Source organism: Carya illinoinensis, chromosome 15 (genome assembly GCF_018687715.1).
Source record: "Carya illinoinensis cultivar Pawnee chromosome 15, C.illinoinensisPawnee_v1, whole genome shotgun sequence".
In the NCBI taxonomy this organism is placed as follows: Eukaryota; Viridiplantae; Streptophyta; class Magnoliopsida; order Fagales; family Juglandaceae; genus Carya; species Carya illinoinensis.
In genome coordinates this window covers 22,988,362-23,009,469 of record NC_056766.1, presented here as the reverse complement: position 1 = coordinate 23,009,469, position 21,108 = coordinate 22,988,362, and the positions used below count along the sequence as shown (strand labels likewise).

Here is a 21,108-nt window from a genome sequence, read left to right as displayed (position 1 = left end):
GCCTATAGTGTCCAAATGAGGGAAGTCTCGCTTCCCTCAAAATTTAGGCCCCCATAGATAGAGATGTACGACCGATCGAAGGATAAGGCCAAGCACCTGAAAACGTTTAAAACTCACATGAAACTACACGGCTTCTAGGGGAGAGATGACGTGCCAGGGTTTCCCCCTGACTTACGGTTTGTCACCCTTCAACCAGCCATCATCACCTTCGAGGAGCTGGGCCACCAATTCATGTCTAGTAGGAAAAGAAGACGGTCGGCCACTTACCTCTTTAATAAGGAGCAGATGACCACCGATGAATTGGACGAGAAGATCACCCTAGCAGCACTCGTGGGTTTCATTTAGCACCTTGGGAAAATTGTACGAAAAATTCCGACAACCCTGTAGGACTTCATGGATCGGGCTAACGACTTCATCGATGTTAAGGACACCCTCCGGGCTCTAACCACCCTATGGTACACAGGAGTGGAGCTGGCCACAAGCAGCCCCAAGAGGGGTACTGACGCCAAAACTAACGAGAATGAGATCGAGGTAAGGAAATGGTTGGATGGGAAAGGAGCAACTTCTTCACCTCGTTGAGGAATGTGCACACGAGCATGCACATGTAGATGCTGATGGAGGGGCATCATGGAGGAAGGCCGATCGTACTGCGCCTACCATTTCATAAATAAAAAGGCTCGACGACCTCCCTCGGCGTCCAAATGCCACGCAGCACAGTTACCTTAAGATCAATTGCACTAGTTGGCAATTGGACCCTTTGGCTAGAGCGTGGAGCATTAGCCTAACTAGCCAAGTGGAATCTGAAATTGATCACACTGGGTGCCGTTCAGGCACAAAGGCACGAACGTGGAGCATTGACCTAAGTCACCAAATGGGATATGAAACAACCCCACTAGGTGGGTAGCGATGGGGGACTGGGACACTTGGGAGAGGTATTCCCCCAGTGCCTGTTGACTCGAGGGACCAAGTGGAATCTAAAATCGACCGCACTGGGTGGCATTTGGACACTAAGGCGCGAGCACAGAGCATTAGCCTAAGTCCCCAGGCAGGATCTAAAATCGATTGCACTGGGTGGCGAGGGGGGACTAGGACACTTAGGTGGCATTTGGACGTTGAGGTACGAGCGCAGAGCATCGACCTATGAAACCTGGTGAGATTGGAAATCGACCATGCAGGGTGCCAAGGGAGGATCGGGACACTTGGTAAAGGTGTTCCCTCTACACCCACAGAGGGTCGAGCGTAAAGCATTTACCTGAACTATCAGGCTAAAACTAAAATCTACTGCACTGAGAACATTAGCCTAAGTCACCAGGCAGGATCTGAAATCGACCACACTTCATGGCAAGAGAGGACTGGGACACTTTGGAAATGTGTTCCCTTGCATTCGTCAAGGTTTCTAGCCGTGTTGATGCCTTTAGAGACCATTTCAATAAGTTGTCAAGTAAGAATCTGTTGGTAGAAAGAATCTAGTGGTGAATGTCGGTATGGGAGTTTTTTCAGCGGCTCGTCGAGCTGAATTGTTGGCAATTATTAATAAGAGACAAAGTGAGGCATTGTCGAAGAGGTTCGAAGTGATGTTTGTGGATTAGAAGGATTAGATATTTGATAAAGTTCAGTTTGAGATAAGGATAGATGGGAAATTTCTCCCCCTTTAAATTATTTTACTCCTACGGAGCCACCAAAGGTGATTGATAAGGTAGGGGATGTTCAATTGGTGTCGCCTAATAAATCAGTGTGTAGTTGGTTTGAATTATCTAAGGAAAACTCTGAGTATGAGGTTGATGGTGATCGTGTGTCTGAGAAGAGTGTGTCACCGAGGAGTTTACTCATGGTGGTTGATGAAGCTTTGGAGTTTGAACTTTGTCGTTTAGTTGAAAAAGAGGTTGGGGTTCCCAAACAGAGGTTTTCATTGTTTGAGGGCGACCCTGAGGATGACTTGGAGGAGCTAACAAATAAATGTTTTGATTCTGATTTGGAATTGAATGTTCCATTGAAGTGTCTAAGAGGAAGGAAGAAGAAAAGTCCGATGATAGTCCTGGAAAGGAAAACTCGGTCTCGAAAGCCATTTTAATTTTATTATGAAGATTCTTATTTGGAATATTAGGGGTATTCTTTCGTCGAAGAGTAGGCTTCGACATATTTTGAATAAAAGTCGTCTGTCTGTGGTGGCACTGTTAGAACTTTTCTTGTTGCTAATAAATGTAGGCAATGGGCTAGGTGATTGCATCGGCCTAATTTTATAAATAACGCCGAAGTAGGTGGTAAAGTATGGTTGTTCTGGGACGATGAGCTGGAGTTTGAGCTTGTTGCTATGTCGGATCAAGCACTGTCTGGTTGGTTTATTTGCGGCAGTATCAGAGTGATGGTTACTATTGTCTATGCGAGCTGTTTTTGGGTGAAAAGACTATAACTGTGGGATCATATTCGTGGTTTAGATATGTGTAGTTGGCCGGCTTTTTTTGGTGGGGGATTTTAATATTGTTCGTGGGGATGATGAAAAAGTGGGAGGTCTTTTGAGAGCTCCTCGTGTAAAATTGGAGTTTAACAATTGTATTCATGATTGCAGACTGATTGATCTTCCCTCTATTGGGAATAAATTTTCTTGGCGTATTGGGAGGCTTGGTGGTAGACGGATTTGGGCGAAGTTGGATCGTATTTTGGTTACGTCGAGCTTCTTGAATTGTTTTTTTTTAGGAGGCTCATATGGAGTATTTTCTACAGTTTTCTTCTGATCATTGTCCTATACTATTGCATTTGATGAGAGAGAGGGGGAGCTGCATTAAATACTTTAGATTTCAGCGTATGTGGGGAACTCATGAGGGGTTTCTACCGTTGGTTCAGGAGGCTTGGAATCAAAATGTGGATGGCTCTCCTATGGTGAAAGTTAGCCGAAAACTTCAAATTTTAAAAAGCATGCTACGGAAATGGAACATTGATATTTTTGGGCAAGTTCATTTGGAATTGGCTAATGTGGAAGCTCGGATGGTGAAAGTTGAACATATGCTTAGGATCGAGAAAATGAGCTACTGGTTTGTAAACAAAGCCATCTTCAAAGGCTTCATTGAGAAGAGACTTTGGGATGTCAAAAATCTTGTATTAAATGGCTAAAGGAAGGGGATTTAAATATAGCTTTTTTTTCATGCGTCTATGCGTGTTAAAAAGAAGAGCTTGATTGTAGATCATATGTCGTTGAGTAATGGCCAGGTCTTGGATTCAGCTAAAGCTGTGCATGATGAAGTTGTTCAGTTCTTTCAGGAGCTCTTGTCAACATCAAATGTTAACTTGGATGAGGAGGCTCTAAGTTTATAATTTTCGGTGGTTTTGGAATAGGATAATGAGGCATTATGTGCCCCACCATCCTTGGAAGAGGTAAGAGAGGCATTATGGTCTATTCCACAGGGTGGAAGTCCGGGACCGGATGGTTTCTCGACTAGTTTTTTCATACTAGCATGGGAGGTGGTGAAACAGGATATTTTGGACATGGCTAAGGAATTTTTTGATGGGATTCCATTGACTACTTTTTTTGGGGCTACTAATCTTGTATTGATCCCTAAGGTGGGTGCTCCAGCTGGTTTTGGGCAATTTCGACCAATCAGTTTATGTTCGGTGGTCTATAAAATCATGGCTAAAATCTTGGTGTCTCGTTTGGCCCCAGTTCTTGAGGAATTATTTCACCAGAACAAGCTAGTTTTATTTGGGGGCGTAGCATCTTTGATGATATGGCTCTTGCTCAGGAACTTGTACATGGCATGAATCGTAAAACTAAGGGTGGAAATGTCATGTTGAAGATCGATATGGCTAAAGCATATGATCGTGTAAACTGGAGATTTTTGTTGGAGGTGATGCGTAGTCTGGGTTTTTCAGATAAGTGGTGCTCTTTGATTTTCAATGCCATTTCATCACTTGTTTTTTCAGTTATGTTGAATGGTTGTTGCAAAGGTTTTTTCAAGCCTTCCCGTGGACTTCGTCAAGGCGACCCACTTTCGCCGTATCTATTTATTTTGTCGGAGGAACTTCTGTCAAGAATGCTACATAAAGCATTTTCCCAGGGCCAAGTTAAGTATTTTAATACTTGTGGGGCTGTGAGTATTTCTCATTTATTGTATGCTGATGATTTGCTAATTTTTACTAATGGAAGTAAAGTTTCTACTCGGAATTCGAGGGGTTGATTAAAAAATATGAAGAGATCTCAGGTTAGTTAGTAAATCCTAAAAAATCCTCGATTTTGTTCTCGTCTAATATTCCATGGGGTCGGAAAGAGGATTTGAAGCGGTTGTCAGGTTTTATAGAGGATGCATGGAACTGTACATAGATGGGTATTCCGTTACATGTTGGGCGTATTAATTTGAGATTGTTTGAGCCTTTGTTGTTTAGGGTGCAAAAAAAGTTGGCTGGGTGGAAGAGTAAATTGTTATCTTTTGGTGAAAAAATTATTCTTATAAAGCATGTGCTTACTAGTGGAGGGGGGACTTAGTATTCGTGATTTGTCCGAGGTTCAAAGATCATTATTTATGAACTTTGCTTGGAATTTGTTGAATGGGGGTTCTCTATGGTCGAATTTTTTTCAGTCTAAATATGTGGGAAGCTCTCAGATTAGCTCGGTGATTGAGGGATCAAGGGGCTCTCGGTTTTGGCATGGGGTTATTCAGGCTCTACCTTTGGTGTTAATTAACTCAAGATGGTTGGTTCACAAGGGCTCTTCCAATTTTTGGTTTGATAATTGGCTCGGTGATGGTGTTATTGCTAATCGGAAAATGGTGGCGAGAGATGGAGAAACACAGGTCTGAGATATATTCAAAGGGGCGGATTGTAATGTTTCGATGTTAATATAGCTGGTCGATGAGGAAACTGTGAATAGGATTTTAATATCACAAGTTCGTATTCACGAGGGACCTGATTTTTTGGTATGGATACATTCTATAGATGGTAAATTTAATACTAAATCAGCTTGGAATATTGTTAGAGCTCATGGTTCTATCTGTCCTTGGAAGAAATGGTTATGGCAAGCTTCAGTTCCTAAAAAGATGTCTTTCTTACGTTGGCGTGCTCGTCGTAGTGCTCTCCCGGGGGATGAGGTAATTAAGAAACTTGGTATACCATTGGTTTCGAAGTTTCATTGTTGTCTATCTTCCCAAGCTGAATTTGTGGATCATATTCTTTGTGAGGGGGAGGTTCCAAGGAAGCTTTGGAATTATTTTGCAGCTATTTTTGGAATAAATAAATTTGCCTTCTATTTGGGTTTGGGGTGGGTTGATGAATACCTGGTGGAGCCATGCTTCGAATTCTTTCCAAGTACATTGGTTACGTGGTGTTATTCCTATCTTTATTTCTTGGGCACTTTTGAGATCTCGTTGTGCGGCTCGTATGGAGGGGCTGAATTTTGATTGGAAGAATGTTATTCGAATGGTAAAAGGTTTTATTTTAGAATCTTCGGGCATGGTGAGGAAGTTCAAAAGATTAGGCCCCCATGATGCTTCGATATTAGCAAATTTAAATTGTCCTATGGTGGCTTTGGAGAGTAGAACACCTAGATATAATGCGTGGGAGTTACCGGAGAATGGGATGGTGAAACTTAATGTTGATAGAGATTCTTGTGATAAGTCGAGCCGTTATTGATGGCCTTCGAATATGGTCTAGCCATTGCTATGGTCTTGGGTGGGTTTGCTCATTGTTAGAGATGATACTTGTTGCGTCTTGGGTGGGTTTGCTCATTGCTATGGTCAAGCCACGAATACTATTGCGGAAAGTCGAGCCGTTATTGATGACCTTCGAATATGCAAGCAACTTGGGTTGAGGAACTTCGTGATAGAGTCAGATTCTAGTGTTATAGTGGGATGGTTTCTCGCAAGTGTTTGTAATTATTGGAACCTTTGGGATTTTTGAGAGGAAGCTCAATGTCTATTTAGGGAGCTTAATGTTCACTTTAAAGTGGTGTTTAGAAAAGCAAATATGGTCGCTGATTTTTTAGCTAAACTTGGTGCTAATAGTGGGTCTCTAAATTTTTTTGGAGAATATTTTGGTACAGGAAGACTTAGAGGTCTTTTACGTTTGGATAGTTGGGGTTTCCCCTACAATAGATGCTAATTTTTGTGGGGCTAGGTCTTGCATTTGAAATTGGGATGTTTTTGTTACCACGGTATTCCTCCGCCATAAGTTAGGGTTTTTTTTAATAAAATTAGAAGGGGATCACTCATAGGCAGGTGATCTTCATCTCTTTCTTAAAAGGAAAAAAAAAAGTTATCAAGTAAGACCAACTATTTAAACACCCAGCACCTTGAAGAATAGGGAGCGTACTTAGACCTTCATATGTCAACTAAATGCCCCTTTCCCTCTTTTTGAAGCCAACGCATCAACCATTGCCGTACACAAACCACGTGGACAGAAATTTTGAGTTACCAGCAAAAAGTATGCGGGGGAATGGCAACTAGTAAGTAAAGAAACAACAGCAATAGGTGGGCACAAAAAGGAACCAATCAACAGAAATAATAAAGTAGAAAGATTATAACTATTATGATATATATAAATATATATAATATAATATATTTGGCTTCTTCTTGAGCAAACTCATAAACTAAAGAATCATAACTTCAATGAAAACCAGCCAAATTAGTTAATCCTATAGATACTAATAAAATAATTCTAATTAATGAACTCACATAAATGCGAATTCAAGATTAAGGCTGACAAGCTATATGATCAGAGTATACCTGGAAGTTTATTAACCAAAGAGCAAGCTTTCTCAGCACGCTTGAGAGTAAGATGCGCACCTCTTCCAGCATTGTATCGATCGGTTCTCATCCTGAACCACCAAAAAGTGATACATTAAGCAGAATGATGTAGACAACAGCATATTACAGCCAACCATTTCAATAAGCTGTCAATTGAGACTAACTAATTAAACACTCATCACCTTAAAGATAGTACTTACACCATCATATGTGAACTCAATGCCTCTTTCCTTCCCATGCCAGGATTTTTGAAGCCATCGCATCAACCATTGCTATATGCAAACCATGACAGATAAAAAGTTTTAGTTACCAGCAAGGTATGCTGGGGGAATGGGAACTGGGTGTGTAAAGAAACATCAGCAATAGGGGTGTCACAAAAAGGAAGATGAACAAGACAATCAACAGTAATAACAAATTAAATGAGTAGAAAGATTATAACTATTATGAAATATATATATATATAAAATATATTCTATATAATATCTTTCGCTTCTTCATGAGCAAACTAATAACCTGAGGAATCAAAACCAGCCAAATTAATTAATTAATCAAAACACCCATATTCCTGAACCTGCCTCAGGGATCACTCTACAGAAAGGAAAAGATCAAGCACGGCCAATAAGTAAAGAGCACCATCCACTAGCGCAATGATAGGCAGAACCATAAATGAAACGGGAATGAGAAAATATTGAAATATAATTCAACCTTCACCTTCAGAAGTTCATGCAGCTCTCTGTGCAACTCCTCAAGCTTTCTCAAAGACAAATCACGTTCATCTACTACCAACATGGATGAAATAAGTATACCCTGTGGATCCGTAGATCTCGTTTGAGATGTTCTGTATCTTCTCTTGGACTTCTAGGAATTGATTTCCTCTCTCAGATTTCCTTTTCCGCATCATCTCCAATTGTGGAAGAATTCTACTGAGCTCTTCGTTCAACCTTCAGTATTTACAGACTGGCCGTGCTTTTTTTTTTTTTTTTTTTAATAACCAATCAAGTTTTCCATTAAAAGTTAATGATCTTCATCGACAATGAAAGATAACAAGTGAATTACACAGCAACCAGATAAACTAAGCCAAGTCAAACCCAGACCATGCTTTCCACGCATACAACCAGGCGTCACAAACAGATAAGGAGACCTCTTGGAGTTGTGCATCTATGGAAACGCCCTCTTCCCCAACTTCCTCATCCTCTGCCTCCCGACCTTATCGCTCACATTCCACGGCACGAGCTCATCGTCCAAGTAATACTAATCATTTCCATCATCATCGCCCTTATCTGCTCCCAGGAAATTATATCAAGTGGAAGTATTTTTGAGAGAGAGAGAGAGAGCAGAAGATACTGCTAGTCTTCTGGAAATATTGAAATTAAGACGTTGAATTTGAAATTCAAATTTGAAAAGGAGAGGCTAGTTACTGAACAATGATTCCAAGAACAAAATGAAGAAACTTAAGGCAGCGAGATGCCCGAAATTGGATAATGCGGCCATGGGTAAAGTGTGTTTTGTTTTGTGCGTACTGGTGGGTTTCTAAGGTTTTTTCGGGTGGACCCATTTGCTAATTATTTGCTTAAGGCTGCAATGGATCGAGGGGAGGGAGACTGAAGGAAGACTGGGGAGAGAGAAGATTGTATTGAAAAATCACCTGAGATTGATTTTATTTTAATATTTTTAGAACTGTGATGTGTCGCCCGATCATTAGAGGGTGTAAACTCTCTCTTCACACCACATCCGGTTTGAAGTTATTCTCATTTGGAAGCTCAGAACAAGTAATTTTTTTTTTTTATTATTTTTTCATGGAAGTTGCTACAGTCACAGAAGAATACGGCTACAAAAAAAATTTTCATTATTTTTCTCTATTTAACTGCTACAATTGTGGCCTTTCAATATCCGAAAGAGTACTCGAAATCTCATCATTAATATATATACAGTACTAAATCAAAAGCAATGGCATTAGCATATATTTAAATTAGTTAATTTTAAAATCTACAAAAATATATATTATTTTCTTCATAGGAGATCACTTGTTGTTTCCTTCTGCTTGTATATTTTCTACTGTTTCCCTGGAGAGCAGATCAATACAATGTGAGCGGCACACAATATGCATCTCCTCAAACCCAGGTACTTCCTTTGGTGGTTTTTTGTTGTCACAGCAATTTGTATATTTTGTTTATATTTTGATGTTGTGTATGTGAATAATGCTATTGTATATTGCTACAGGATATAACAAATCAAATTTGGACACATGCACCAGAATTTTTTTCTACTCCTTTGACTACTCCTTCACAAGTAAACCTTCGTACGATATAAAAAATAAATTTTGTACTACTATTACATTTTGATAGTTTTGAAACTATTTTTTTATGCCTATAGTATACACACGGACAAGTATACACGACGGATTATTTGGGAATTAGAGTGATTGCTGCTCCTTCACAAGTAAACATTTGCAGAAATATAAAAAATCAAGTTTGTACTGCTCATTGGACACATTATGACCTTACATTTTGTTGGTTTTGACACAACATTTTTTTTTTTTTTTGCCTATAGTATACACACAAGCAAGTATATACAACAGATTATTTGGGTATTGGAGCGACTGCTCCTCCATTGCAAGTAGTGTCAACGTGAGACACTCATGTTGTTTTCTAATTTTTTTTATTGTTGTTCTTACTAAGTTTTGTTTCTTTACGTCCAACCATCTCAATTGCATCTCTCGGATCAGGATGATTATCAGGACAAATATAAATGGTGGTGATTAGCAAGTATGTTTTGGTGGAAATGATTGTGTTCAGACACAATTATTGGAGTATGTTTTGGTGGAAATTATTGCAGTGCAATTTTGGTAGAAATTATTGAAGTATGTGGTGGTGTTTGGGTCCATTAAGTTATTGTAATGTAATATTGAATCGTGTAAAGCTACTTCCTGTAATAGGCTTAGTGCAATTTCCTATAATGCATTTTTGTACTAATGGACTTAGTGCAATATCTTGTAATTGCACAATTTTGTGATGGAATGCATTTACAAGGTATCTTGTAAAAACTGAAGATGAAGAAATTGTCATGTGTATACAAAAATACAAACCTGTCCATTCATTCTCAAAAGTAAAATATTTACAAATTCACAACCAGAATAAGTTTACAAGGTATACTGTAAAATCTGAATCTATCCATGCATTCTCAAAAGTAAAATATTTACAAATTCACAACTAGAAGAAGTTTACAAGGTATCCTGTAAAAAGTGAAGCTGAAATTACCATGTGGAGGTATACAAAAATCTGAAACTATCCATTCATTCTTAAAAGCAAAATATTTACAAATTCACAACCAGAATAAGTTTTCAAGGTATCCTGTAAAAATTGAAGTCGAAATTGCCATGTGGAGATATACAAAAATCTGAAACTGTCCATTCATTCTCAAAAGTAAAATTTTTACAAATTTACAACAAGAAATGCCCAAACCATAAAACTGCCCATCCATTACATGTCAATATTAAAGTACATCTCAGAACTACCCAAAGCATAAAAATACTTTTAACCCATGTGCCCATAGACGTCCATCGTGTGATAGCTTCTCAACACCACCTGAATACAGGTTTGCTAAATGTATCTTCAGTCAGTGTAAGCCAGACTTCCCTAAAGGTTGCCCTTGGGCAAACTCAAGCATTCCTTGATGGAGATCGAAACTCAAATGATTCAAATGTGTATGCATTGGGTATGCTTAGCCACGGAAATCCACATTGTGGGGATGGTAAAAGCCCTCCTCATCTCTCATTTTCCAAGCCACCTATGTGAGTAGGAAAAGCATATTGGTCAATATTAAGAGTCAGGAGAGGAAAAGCACATTCTTGGACACAACTGTCAGCCAAAGTCTAGACAAAAATATATAAAAAAGTTTACACACAAAGGCCTTTTTTCCCTTTTGGGTGGCACCATATGCAATATCAAGAGTTCAATAGATTAGCAAGTAAATCCATGGACTTATCATTGTTTCAAAAGAATTCCAATTTTTTTTATTAAGCTCAGGATATAAGAAATGGAGATCTTGCAGAAAGTTTAAGTTTAATATCACATCGTTGAGAATGCCTCTCTAACTTAATCTTCTTTGCCTTTTTCACACTCCATTTCCATTCCTAAATTTTTGACAAATCCTCTTTGTGTGGTTTCTCAGGCACAGGAACCTACAATCACATTGGGAATGCAATATCATGGATCATTCAATCAAGCCGGTTCTTATAAGAATATGCGATAATGTGAGAAATGGGAGCCATCATTTGGAGGGTTTTGAAACCCTGCACCAGCTCAAACTACAATAGGACTAAATACATTCAGAGTTGAAAATAATGAAATTCACATCTACCACACAACCAACCATAAAAAACGCATGCCTAATTTACAACTTAAAATAAGGAAAGCTGAGAGAGAACATTATAAGAGCTAAAAACCTCTATCCTCAAATCTCTGTATAGCTGGTCAACTGTCCATAGCAATACTAGCTTTTCTTCTTTCGTATTTTGAATTCCTATTCCCATTCCACTCCTTAACTAGGTATTCTCTTATGTATACTTTCAGTATATGGGTTGCGATATTTAAATAAAACTCAGATGACATTATTTTTATTTTTTTTAAAAAAGAAGCCAACTGAAATAATAAAGGAAAGCTTGATTTCTCAAATATCGCCCAATCAACAACCAAAAACCAAAAAACTGAAGGCAAAAACTTTGAGTGAACAAGATTCATCGAGGAAACTTTCCAAGAATGATGGAAACTAAAAAAAACAAAGAATCACCTAGCTAGGAGAGATTGCTTACAGAAATTCGCTGCCAGTAGAAATTTGCTGCTGAAGACACTTTGCACTCTTCTGTCTCCGCTCAATCCAAGTTTGATAGGCAGAAATTTAGATCAGATGTTGAGAGGATGCCTCGAGGGAGACAAGATGGCTCGGGGATATGTTCAGGCGAGGGTTCGTGGTTCAGGGAGATGAGGGAGATTCTCGAGTTCTTAGGTGGAGATGAGGTATATGAGGCAGATTAGGGATTTTCGATTTTCAGGGTTCGTAGCTGGAGAAGAGGGAGATTGGAGAAAAAAATTTTAGGCTTGGAGATGAGGGAGATGAGGGAGATTGGAGATAAAATTTTCAGGATTCGTGGGTGGAGATGAGAGAGATTGGAAAAATAAAAATTTCAGGTTTTGTACGTAGAGATGAGGAAGACGAGGGAGATTGGAGATTTTCAGTTCGTTATTCTATTTTATTTTTTTAATATCCACCTGGCAGCAGCTGAGTCAGTCGGTGGAGAATTTTGGTAAAAAATTCGTAGGGACATAGCATTTTCCTTTTTTCATAATCTTAAATATTTATTTATAAATAAAAAATTCACAACATTAATAAATAAATTTCATTAATTACTAAATAAATAAAAAATCCATTCGGGACACTTCTTCCAGACCCAAATTTGGCTCCCAAAGTATTTCTGATTCAAATTACAAACATTGGGATTTGTATTATGAGCAATGCTACATACATTCATTTTTACGTGCTCTCTGCGCACTCTATTGATATTATTGGTTGGATCAATTTTTTTTAATACACAACCAATCACATCAGTGAAATGCACGAAAGAATACCTTAAAAATGATTGCACATAAGATTTTTGTTGTATTATCTACATCGCAGAAGTAGGCAGTTAGAAGAGATAAATGCATGTTAATCCACAATATTTAATATTGATAAATGCGTGTTAAGAGTGACGAGATATAAAAATTTTCATCCAATTGTGTGATTGACTTTGGAGAAAGAAAAATTCTAAACATAAACCCACACACCACACTTTTTGTTTTCTTTTACCAAATGTTTTTTATATGAAGAATGAGTAGAAAAATCCAATTAGTTTAAGAAGTGTGGTGTGTGAGATTATGTGTAGCAAAGCTCATGAAGAAATGCATGATGAACAAATCTTATTCATGAGTTTCGTGAATCCAATCTTTGGTTGGAAATTAACATCTAGTCTTCCCTATTTAAAATTGAAAAATTCTAAAAATAAGTCCACACACCACACTTTTATTTATTTAAACCAAAAAAGGGAAAACCTTGGATTCCTTCCCCAAAAATTGACATAAAAAACCGTTTATTTACACTTGATACTTGAGATGGAACTGAAAAAGGGCAATAAAATCAGGAATTAATAACCAATCAAAACAGGGTTGGAATCCACCAACCCATTTATTTCAATTTGCCAAACCATTTAATTTTTATTTTAATTTGCAGATCAAATGGCACCAAAAAAGGCAACGAAATAAAATTAAAAAAAAAGGTCCAAAATGTCGAGCGGTGCAAAAGGAAATTGAAGAACCAAACATCAAGCGGTGCAAATTAAAGAAAATATATAACCACGTATTTCTAAAGCTTCAAACACGTACCTTTTATACTGATTACTCATTTTTTTCACTCTCCAATAACGACGGATGTTCTTTATCATTCTCTTTTTAAGTAAATCTCTACCACATCTGAAGGTTGTCAAACGTTCGTTCAGGGCCTTTTCAGGCGTTCCGTTTGAGTGATTTCTTGCATTCTTTTTAATAGGTATACTATTTCTTTCGTCTCTTTTTTCTTGGATTATAAAATTAATGTGAAAGAGGTCTGCCATTTATGTATATTTTATTTGAATTAGATTAATAGTTTTGAGGTGACCATTTCTATTCTTCAATAAAACTAAAAATGCAAAATGCTAGACTAGTATATCATAGAAGACAAACGATTGTAAATGATATAAGGAGTGGAGCAAGAATGTGTCATGATGGTGAACAAAGTAGTGACAGTATAAGTAATGACATACTTGTGCGACGTAGTAGACGAACGATAATGGATGATATAGGAAGTGGAACAAGAATGTGTGTTGATGGTAAACGAAGCAGAAATAGTAAAACTGACGAACTACCAAGTAAATGACTTAATTACATAATTCATGTATAATGACATCATTTTTCACAATAGGATTAATAGTAATGATGCTTTTTGGTTTTGTTTTCTACGTTCCAGGAAAATATACAGAGCCTTGGAATTTTGATCCTCCATGTTATGAATGTGAGTAGCGTAAAGCAATATTATGGTATGAAGAAAGAACTCAAAAATCAAGGATGCCCACTCAACCGAGAATTTCTCTATTGTATGGAGGGTCAAGTTTTGTTACCTTTATTTAAGATGCCACCTTCTCTCTTAGAAGAACTGTTAAGTCCTATGGGTGGGCAATGTTAATAAAAGTTTAGGACACAAATACAAAGTTATAATATCGTCCTTGCTATGACTTCAACGGGTGGAAATGTAGACAAGAATATCAATGATGGAGGTGGTCCTTACATCTTTCGAGTTAATGGTCAAACTCATCATAAAATTGGAACCCTACATCCAATAAATGATTCAAATCCTCAATTTGCATAGTTATATTTCTATGACACTGAGAATGAAGTAGAAAATTGAATGAGTGTATTGAATCACAACACCTCTAATAAAAATATTGAATCATCAATTCTTACTGCATTGGTCCAAATACTTAATGAAATGAATGGATTGGTGAAAGGTCTTCGTATGGTAAGGGACCGTTTCTCAGATAATAATATTCATAAAATGGGATTACGTCTTATTAGTTCAAGAACAAAAGATGGAATATAACATAATTTACCCAATTGTTATGAGATTGCTGCAATTATTATTGGTGACATTGGTAATATTGAGGATGCTCATCGGGATATTGTTGTCCAATATAAAGGAGGTGGATTGAAAATGATTAATGAGTTGCATCCATCATATATGGCATTACAGTATCCTCTTCTTTTTCCATATGAAGAAGATGGATTTATGCTTGGTATTTTACGTAGAACTGATCATAGAAGTACATAAAAAAAGAAGGAATTCATTACTATGAGGGAATATTATGCATATAAATTGCAAGAACGTGAAGGAGAAGGACACATTAATATATGACAATCGTTTATGCCAACAATTTGTTCTTAATGCATACACATGTATTAAAGAAACCCGGCTGATGTGGGTGAGAAGAAACGAACATAAATTAAGGGTTGAGTTATATAGTGGATTGAGAAATGCAGTTTTGAGAGGAGATACAACTGCTGCATCTATTGGAAAGAGAATTGTATTACCTTCAAATTCACAAGAAGCCCAAGATATATGGTTGAGAATTATCAAGATGTAAAGGCCATTTGTAGGTGGCCAATATAACATTCACATGCAATGCAAAATTGACAGAAATTGAAACTTTTCTGTCTAAGAGCCCTAGACAAAAAGCAAAGGATCGACCAGATACAGTCATAAGAGTTTTTAAAATTAAACTCAATCAACTTCTACATGACTTAAAACATGGCCAACACTTAGGGAGGTTGCTTGCTGACAATAATTTTTATCATTTATTATATTTATTTGTATCTTAAACTAGACATATATGTGCATATCTAACTAGACTTATATTGTGTGTATAGTTATCTACACTATTGAATACCAAGAGAGGACTACCTCATGCACATATATTGCTTTTTTTACATTATGATGACAAGCATCCAACTCAGACTGAAATAGATAGAAAAATATCCGTAAAGATCCCAGGTGTTAATGAAGATCCCAATATATGGTTCATGGTCCATGTGGATTTATAAATCCAACAATAAGTTGTATGATTAATAACTAGTAAAATTTTTTCGAACAAATTTAATAGGGAGACGTCAATTGATGAAGATGGATTTGCAGTATATAGGAGAAGAGATGATCTCGGTATGTATATTGAAATGAATGGTGTTAAGTTGGACAACAGATTTATTGTTCCTTACAACATGAACCTAATGGTGAAATATCAAGCGCATATAAATGTAGAATGGTGCAATCGTTCAATATCTATTAAGTATTTGTTCAAATACAAAAATAAAGGACCTGACCGTGCGATTGTAATTCTAGAAGAAAATCTTCATATAAATGGTTCTATAGGATCACAATATGTTACTAATATTAATATGATTAAATCGTATTTAGATTGTAGATATGTATCTGCAACGGAAGCATGTTGGAGAATATTTCGGTTTGACATTCATTATTGTGAACCGGCAGTGGAGAGACTAAGTTTTCATCTTGAAAATGAGCATTCAAATGCTATGTATGAGGAAGCAAGAAATTTAACATATTCTAGTTCTCCATCCGAATGGGTTTGTAATAATGGAGACAAGGAATGGAATTTGAGAAAGTAAGGACGATGTGTAGGCCGAATATATTACTCACATCCTGGAAGTGGTGAATGATTTTATTTACACATACTTCTTAATATAGTTAAAGGAGCTCGATCTTTTGAAAAAATAAGAACAATAGATAACATATTGTACCCATATCTCAAGTCAACATGTTATGCCCTTGGTTTACTTGATGATAAGGAATGGCATGAAGCTCTAAATCATGCTTCACAATGGGCATCTGGAAAGCAATTGCGTGAATTGTTTGTCACAATATTAATTTTTTGTGAGGCTATGGATCCTTATAAATAATGGATTGCTAACTATGAGTTGTTATCTGAAGACATTCTTCATCGCCAAGGAAGAGTTTTTCTTTTTCACTTGCATCTTATTGAGATACAAATAAAAAAACTATGCACTTTTGTGAAATTGAATAGTTGTTGGTAAGAAATGGAAGATTGTTAAGAGAGTTTGAAAATATGGTGTATCTAGATGTATTACTAATTGGGGAAAATAATAACAGATTGTTACAAGAGGAGTTAGACTGTAATAGGGTTGGGTTAAATGAGGAACATTACAAGTTATTTGTTAATCTTAATGTTGAATAGAGGAGAATATATGACTCTGTCATTGAGTCTGTGAATGGTGAAAGGGTGGTTTTTATTTTGTATACGAACATGGTGATATAGGAAAAACTTATCTTTGGAACACGTTGATATTTTGATTATGTTGAGATAGGGAACTAGTACTTGCAGTTGCTTCATTCGGAGTTGCAGCTCTATTATTGCTTGGTGGTCAAATTGCTCATTCAAGATTTCAAATACCAATTAATGTGTCAAATAATTCAACTTGCTTATTTAAACAGAGCTCTCAAGTTGGGGAATTAATGGTAAGAACCAGTCTCAAAATTTGGGATGAGGCTCCTATGGCTCATCGGAATTGTTTTGAAGCTATGGATTGTTCATTAAGAGATATTTTACAATTTACCAACTTAAATAATGTAGAAAAACCATTTGGGGGGAAGTTCTCGGCGGTAATTTCTGTCAAATATTACCAATCGTATCCAAAGGTCAAAGAGAACAAATAGTTGAGGCAACTATTAATAGATATTCATCATAGAGGATGTGTGTAGTTTTTACAATGACTTAAAATATGAGACTCGACCAAGATATGGGAGATATTGCTACAAGAGATTTTGCACATTGGATCTTAAGTATTGGTGACAATGACTTAAGTTGTGTCGAAAGTCGAGGAATGATTGCGATACCACCTGATTTAATTGTTCAATCTAATAATCATCCTATTGGCAATATCGTAAATGCTGCTTATCCAAATTTGATAGGCAAATGTAATAATTCTAGATAGTTGAGAGAAAGATCAACTCTAGCACCTACCAATGATTTTGTTCAGGATATCAATGACTACATGATAGATCAGCTCATCGATTTAGATGAACAAGTATTTTTCAATGCCGATTCGATATGTAAAGCCAGAGACAATATTACAGACCAACAAACAATGTTTCCAGTAGAACTTTTAAATTCTTTGGAATTTCCCGATATTCCAAATAATGGACTGAGATTGAAAGTAGGGCACTATTAATGTTACTTCAGAATTTAAATCAGAGTAATGGTCATTGCAATGGCACTCGACTTATAGTTACTCGGTTATCAAAATGGGTTGTTGGGGCACGAATCATGACCGGAATGCATGTAGGGGAAAAAGTATCTATTTCTCACATCATTTTATCTCCTTCCGACTCAAAATTGTATTTTATAATGAAGAGAAGACAATTTCCAATCTCTAAATGCTTTGCAATGATAATCAACAAAAGTCAAGGTGAAACATTAGAAAGTGTCAGGCTTTTTCTTGAAAAACCAGTTTTAGTCATGGTCTACTATATGTCGCAATCTCTAGAGTTAAGAGAAGAGAATGATTAAAAATTCTTATCACAAAAAAAGGCTACGATGGTCATTTTTGTAAAAGAAAATATTGTATATAATGAAATCTTCAACAACCTGCCAAAAAGTATTTAATTGTCATTTATTTTTCAGTTAAATTTGTTTGTTTTGTTAACTTTATATATTTTTATACTTCCAATGAATAATAATTTGCATTTTTTTCTAACATGTTTTAATTTAAATTTTGTTTAGGTATGATTGACTGAGGTGAATATGGATTGCACACCTTTGAATAAATTATCATTTGAAAATGAATCATTGAACATTGAAGTTAGACTATTACGAATGTGGGATGCAACAAATATAGCAAATCAACACGACCTTTTTAGCTTTGACTTGATACTAACAGATGTCAATTTAAGTTGCTTTTCGATTTTTTTTTCATACCTGCTTTTTACATTTATTTAGACCCTACTTAATTTTAGCTAATATATTTTCTCATTTCTATTTGAAAGGGAACTCTAATTCATACAAGTATAAGGAAAAATATGGTTAAGTGATTTTGATCTTTGTTGAATGAAGGGTTTACATATGTAATAAAAAATTTATTGTTAAAGAATGTAAAGGGAAGTATCGTCCAGTGCCTACGAATTATAAGATTCTCTTTGCATCATCAACTTTGGTCTCTAAGCTTAATGGATTTAGTCAATTAGTACCTAAATTCTAGTTTGACTTTACAAATTATGAAACTATGTCAAAATGTTGCTGACCCTACATACTTGACTAGAATTTCTATATAATAAAATCTTATCATCTCATATATGAAGTTTAAGTTTAAATTCTATTTTCTATATGATGAAAGATTATCATCTCTCATACATAAAATTTAGACTAAAGTTCTATTTAAATTTAAACATCATGTTATGTCTTCGGATATTTATCAAATGTAATTGGAAGATTAGAATATGTGGGAGCTGTAGAGAAGAGAAATTCAAAGGGTCATCCTGTCATGCTATGGACAATTCAATTACTATTAGAAGAGTATGTACATTCTATTTCATGTTACATCATAGATAAATTAATTTACTGTTTAATAATATTACATATAAAAATGTCTAATTCACGCATTATAAATTTTAGGAACAAATATACCACTTTATGGGGGACTACCATAACGCAAATTAAAGATGATTTTTTTTAAAATAATCCAGAACCATCTGTGGTGGTAGTTACCTCGACAATAGTCAAGACATTTTTAGAGGTAGCATTTATATTATTGAAATTGAATTTGGATAAGTAATAATAACATTTATTATTTTTTATTCTCTAAATAATGAATCAGTATCATATTAATTATATCTATTAACATATTTTGAATGAATTAGATTTCAGAATGTCTCACGAATGGAAGTCAAAACCTTGAAACCAGAGCAACCGGTGATATCTAATATAGAACTTCCATTCCACAATAGAAAAAAATTTCTAAATTTAAAGAACTCGAATGGATCTGTAGAGTCAAACGTATTGATTTTGTGTTTTCAATTTAATACACTATACTATTTTTTAAGTTTATACACTTTTTATAATAATTAATAACAATTTAATATTGTAGGAATTATTAGTCATGTGCTTATGTAAAGTTGTAAAAATAGACATTAAATTTTGATGGTATTATAGTTCATGCCTTATATGCAAAACAAAAGTAAATTCATTGAAGGATCTTCTTGGTGTGAACAATGTAAGGTAGAACCAAAACTAATTGTACCAAAGTAATTTTACAAAACAAATTATGTGTATACATTCATTTGCACAAACACACACGTGAACATTTATATTTAATTTAATGTGTAGCTTATTTACTAAGTGTTTTGGTAATTATTTAGGTATCGGATAAATATGCAACCGATTGATAATTTGAGATCAACATCGTCGGTGCTATTTGACAAAGAGGCTGAGAAAATCTTACATAAAATTGCAAAAAAACTTACAAAAAAACACGACCAAGTAACAAAATGGTAAATATAATATTTTTTTAACTAAAGATGATTATAGAAAGTACAACAAGTACATTCAAGCACTAGCGTTGGATTAGCTAAATGTCAGTGCTCTTCATATTTTATGGAATGTTGATTAAATTGAGCCCACATTGAATTAGCTAAATGCTTTTTATATAAAATATTAGTTATAATAAATTCATCTTACATTCCATATATGAAAAGAATTGTAGCTATTTCAAACTAGTATTTTATTATTTCTTGTCCCACATTTGAGATTATAATATTATATATAGATATGGAATTTTTATTGATTGTACATATGACATTTTTATTTAAATATAAGATGTTACCATCTATGTACACATGAGATTATTATATTATAGATAGTTGGATTGTGAAAATGAAAATGAATATGATTATTTGAGTGTTTAGATTGGAGTGGGTGAGATTTTATAAAAGAGAAAAACTTCAAATTGGATAAAAATTAGACACATAAGTGGTATCCATTATTCACGGTAGAATGAGGAAAGAATCTACTTTTTCGTTCTCTCCCTCCTGGAGTCTCTCTCTCTCTCTCTCTCTCTCTCTCTCTCTCTCTCTCTCTCATCAGCTCTTCTCTTCCTTTCTACAGTCACTCTCTCTATCTCATCTCAAACTTGTAGCCTCTCTCTCCTCTAAGCTCGGAACCATTTCGTCGTCGCCTCTCTCTCATCTCAAATCGTGCCCACAACATCCAAAATAAGTCTGTTATAAGTCTTTTGGATTGACTCTACTTTCTTTCTATCTATCTTTCTTTCTTTCTTTCTTATTTATATCTTTTTTATTTCTTGTTCCTTTTCATCTTTGAGAAATGCAAACAAAAATTATCTGTGTCATGTATATAACTCTTTGTTGTACCATTAAAAAGGTCAATAGAGATCTCATGTCTAATGAGATGCTAAAAATAGGATAACAACTAGAGTATTTGAAAGCTAAACTTTGTGCCTGCATGGGAGGATCTTCTTAATTCTTATGAGGAAGTATAGGTATTTCGCAACTTATATCTCTTTATTGGTCATTATTACAACAAATTGAACATGTTTTACAAATAAATTCTTGAAGATAAGTTGAGTCATTGACAAAAGTTACTTGATAAAACAAATCATGCAGGTTGTTAAGAAAAAGGGTCTCAATTTTGGCTTGAGTAGAGAGGGAGAGAGAAGAAAGAGAGAGAGTCCCCACAAAGACATGGATTTCGACTTGTAGTCAGGAGGGAGAG

The 21,108-nt window shown here is 35.6% G+C and overlaps 2 long non-coding RNA genes across 3 annotated transcripts in view; both read right to left on the bottom strand.

The window, feature by feature from the left end:
- The window catches only part of LOC122295674, a 71,293-nt gene extending 62,759 nt beyond the window's left edge, over positions 1–8,534 (bottom strand). The window contains exons 1-3 of one of the 2 annotated variants that reach the window (XR_006238220.1): positions 7,440–8,534; positions 6,929–7,000; positions 6,708–6,799 (exon numbers count right to left, since the gene is read on the bottom strand). This is a non-coding gene — a long non-coding RNA (uncharacterized LOC122295674). Of the gene's footprint in view, positions 1–6,561; positions 6,800–6,928; positions 7,001–7,439 lie in introns of those variants that run through there. The other variant, XR_006238219.1, reaches the window with a different exon arrangement.
- Positions 8,535–10,113: 1,579 nt separating this feature from the next.
- The window catches only part of LOC122295520, a 90,741-nt gene continuing 79,746 nt past the window's right edge, over positions 10,114–21,108 (bottom strand). Inside the window, exon 4 of the long non-coding RNA XR_006238146.1 lies at positions 10,114–10,514. This is a non-coding gene — a long non-coding RNA (uncharacterized LOC122295520). The remainder of the gene's footprint in view (positions 10,515–21,108) is intronic.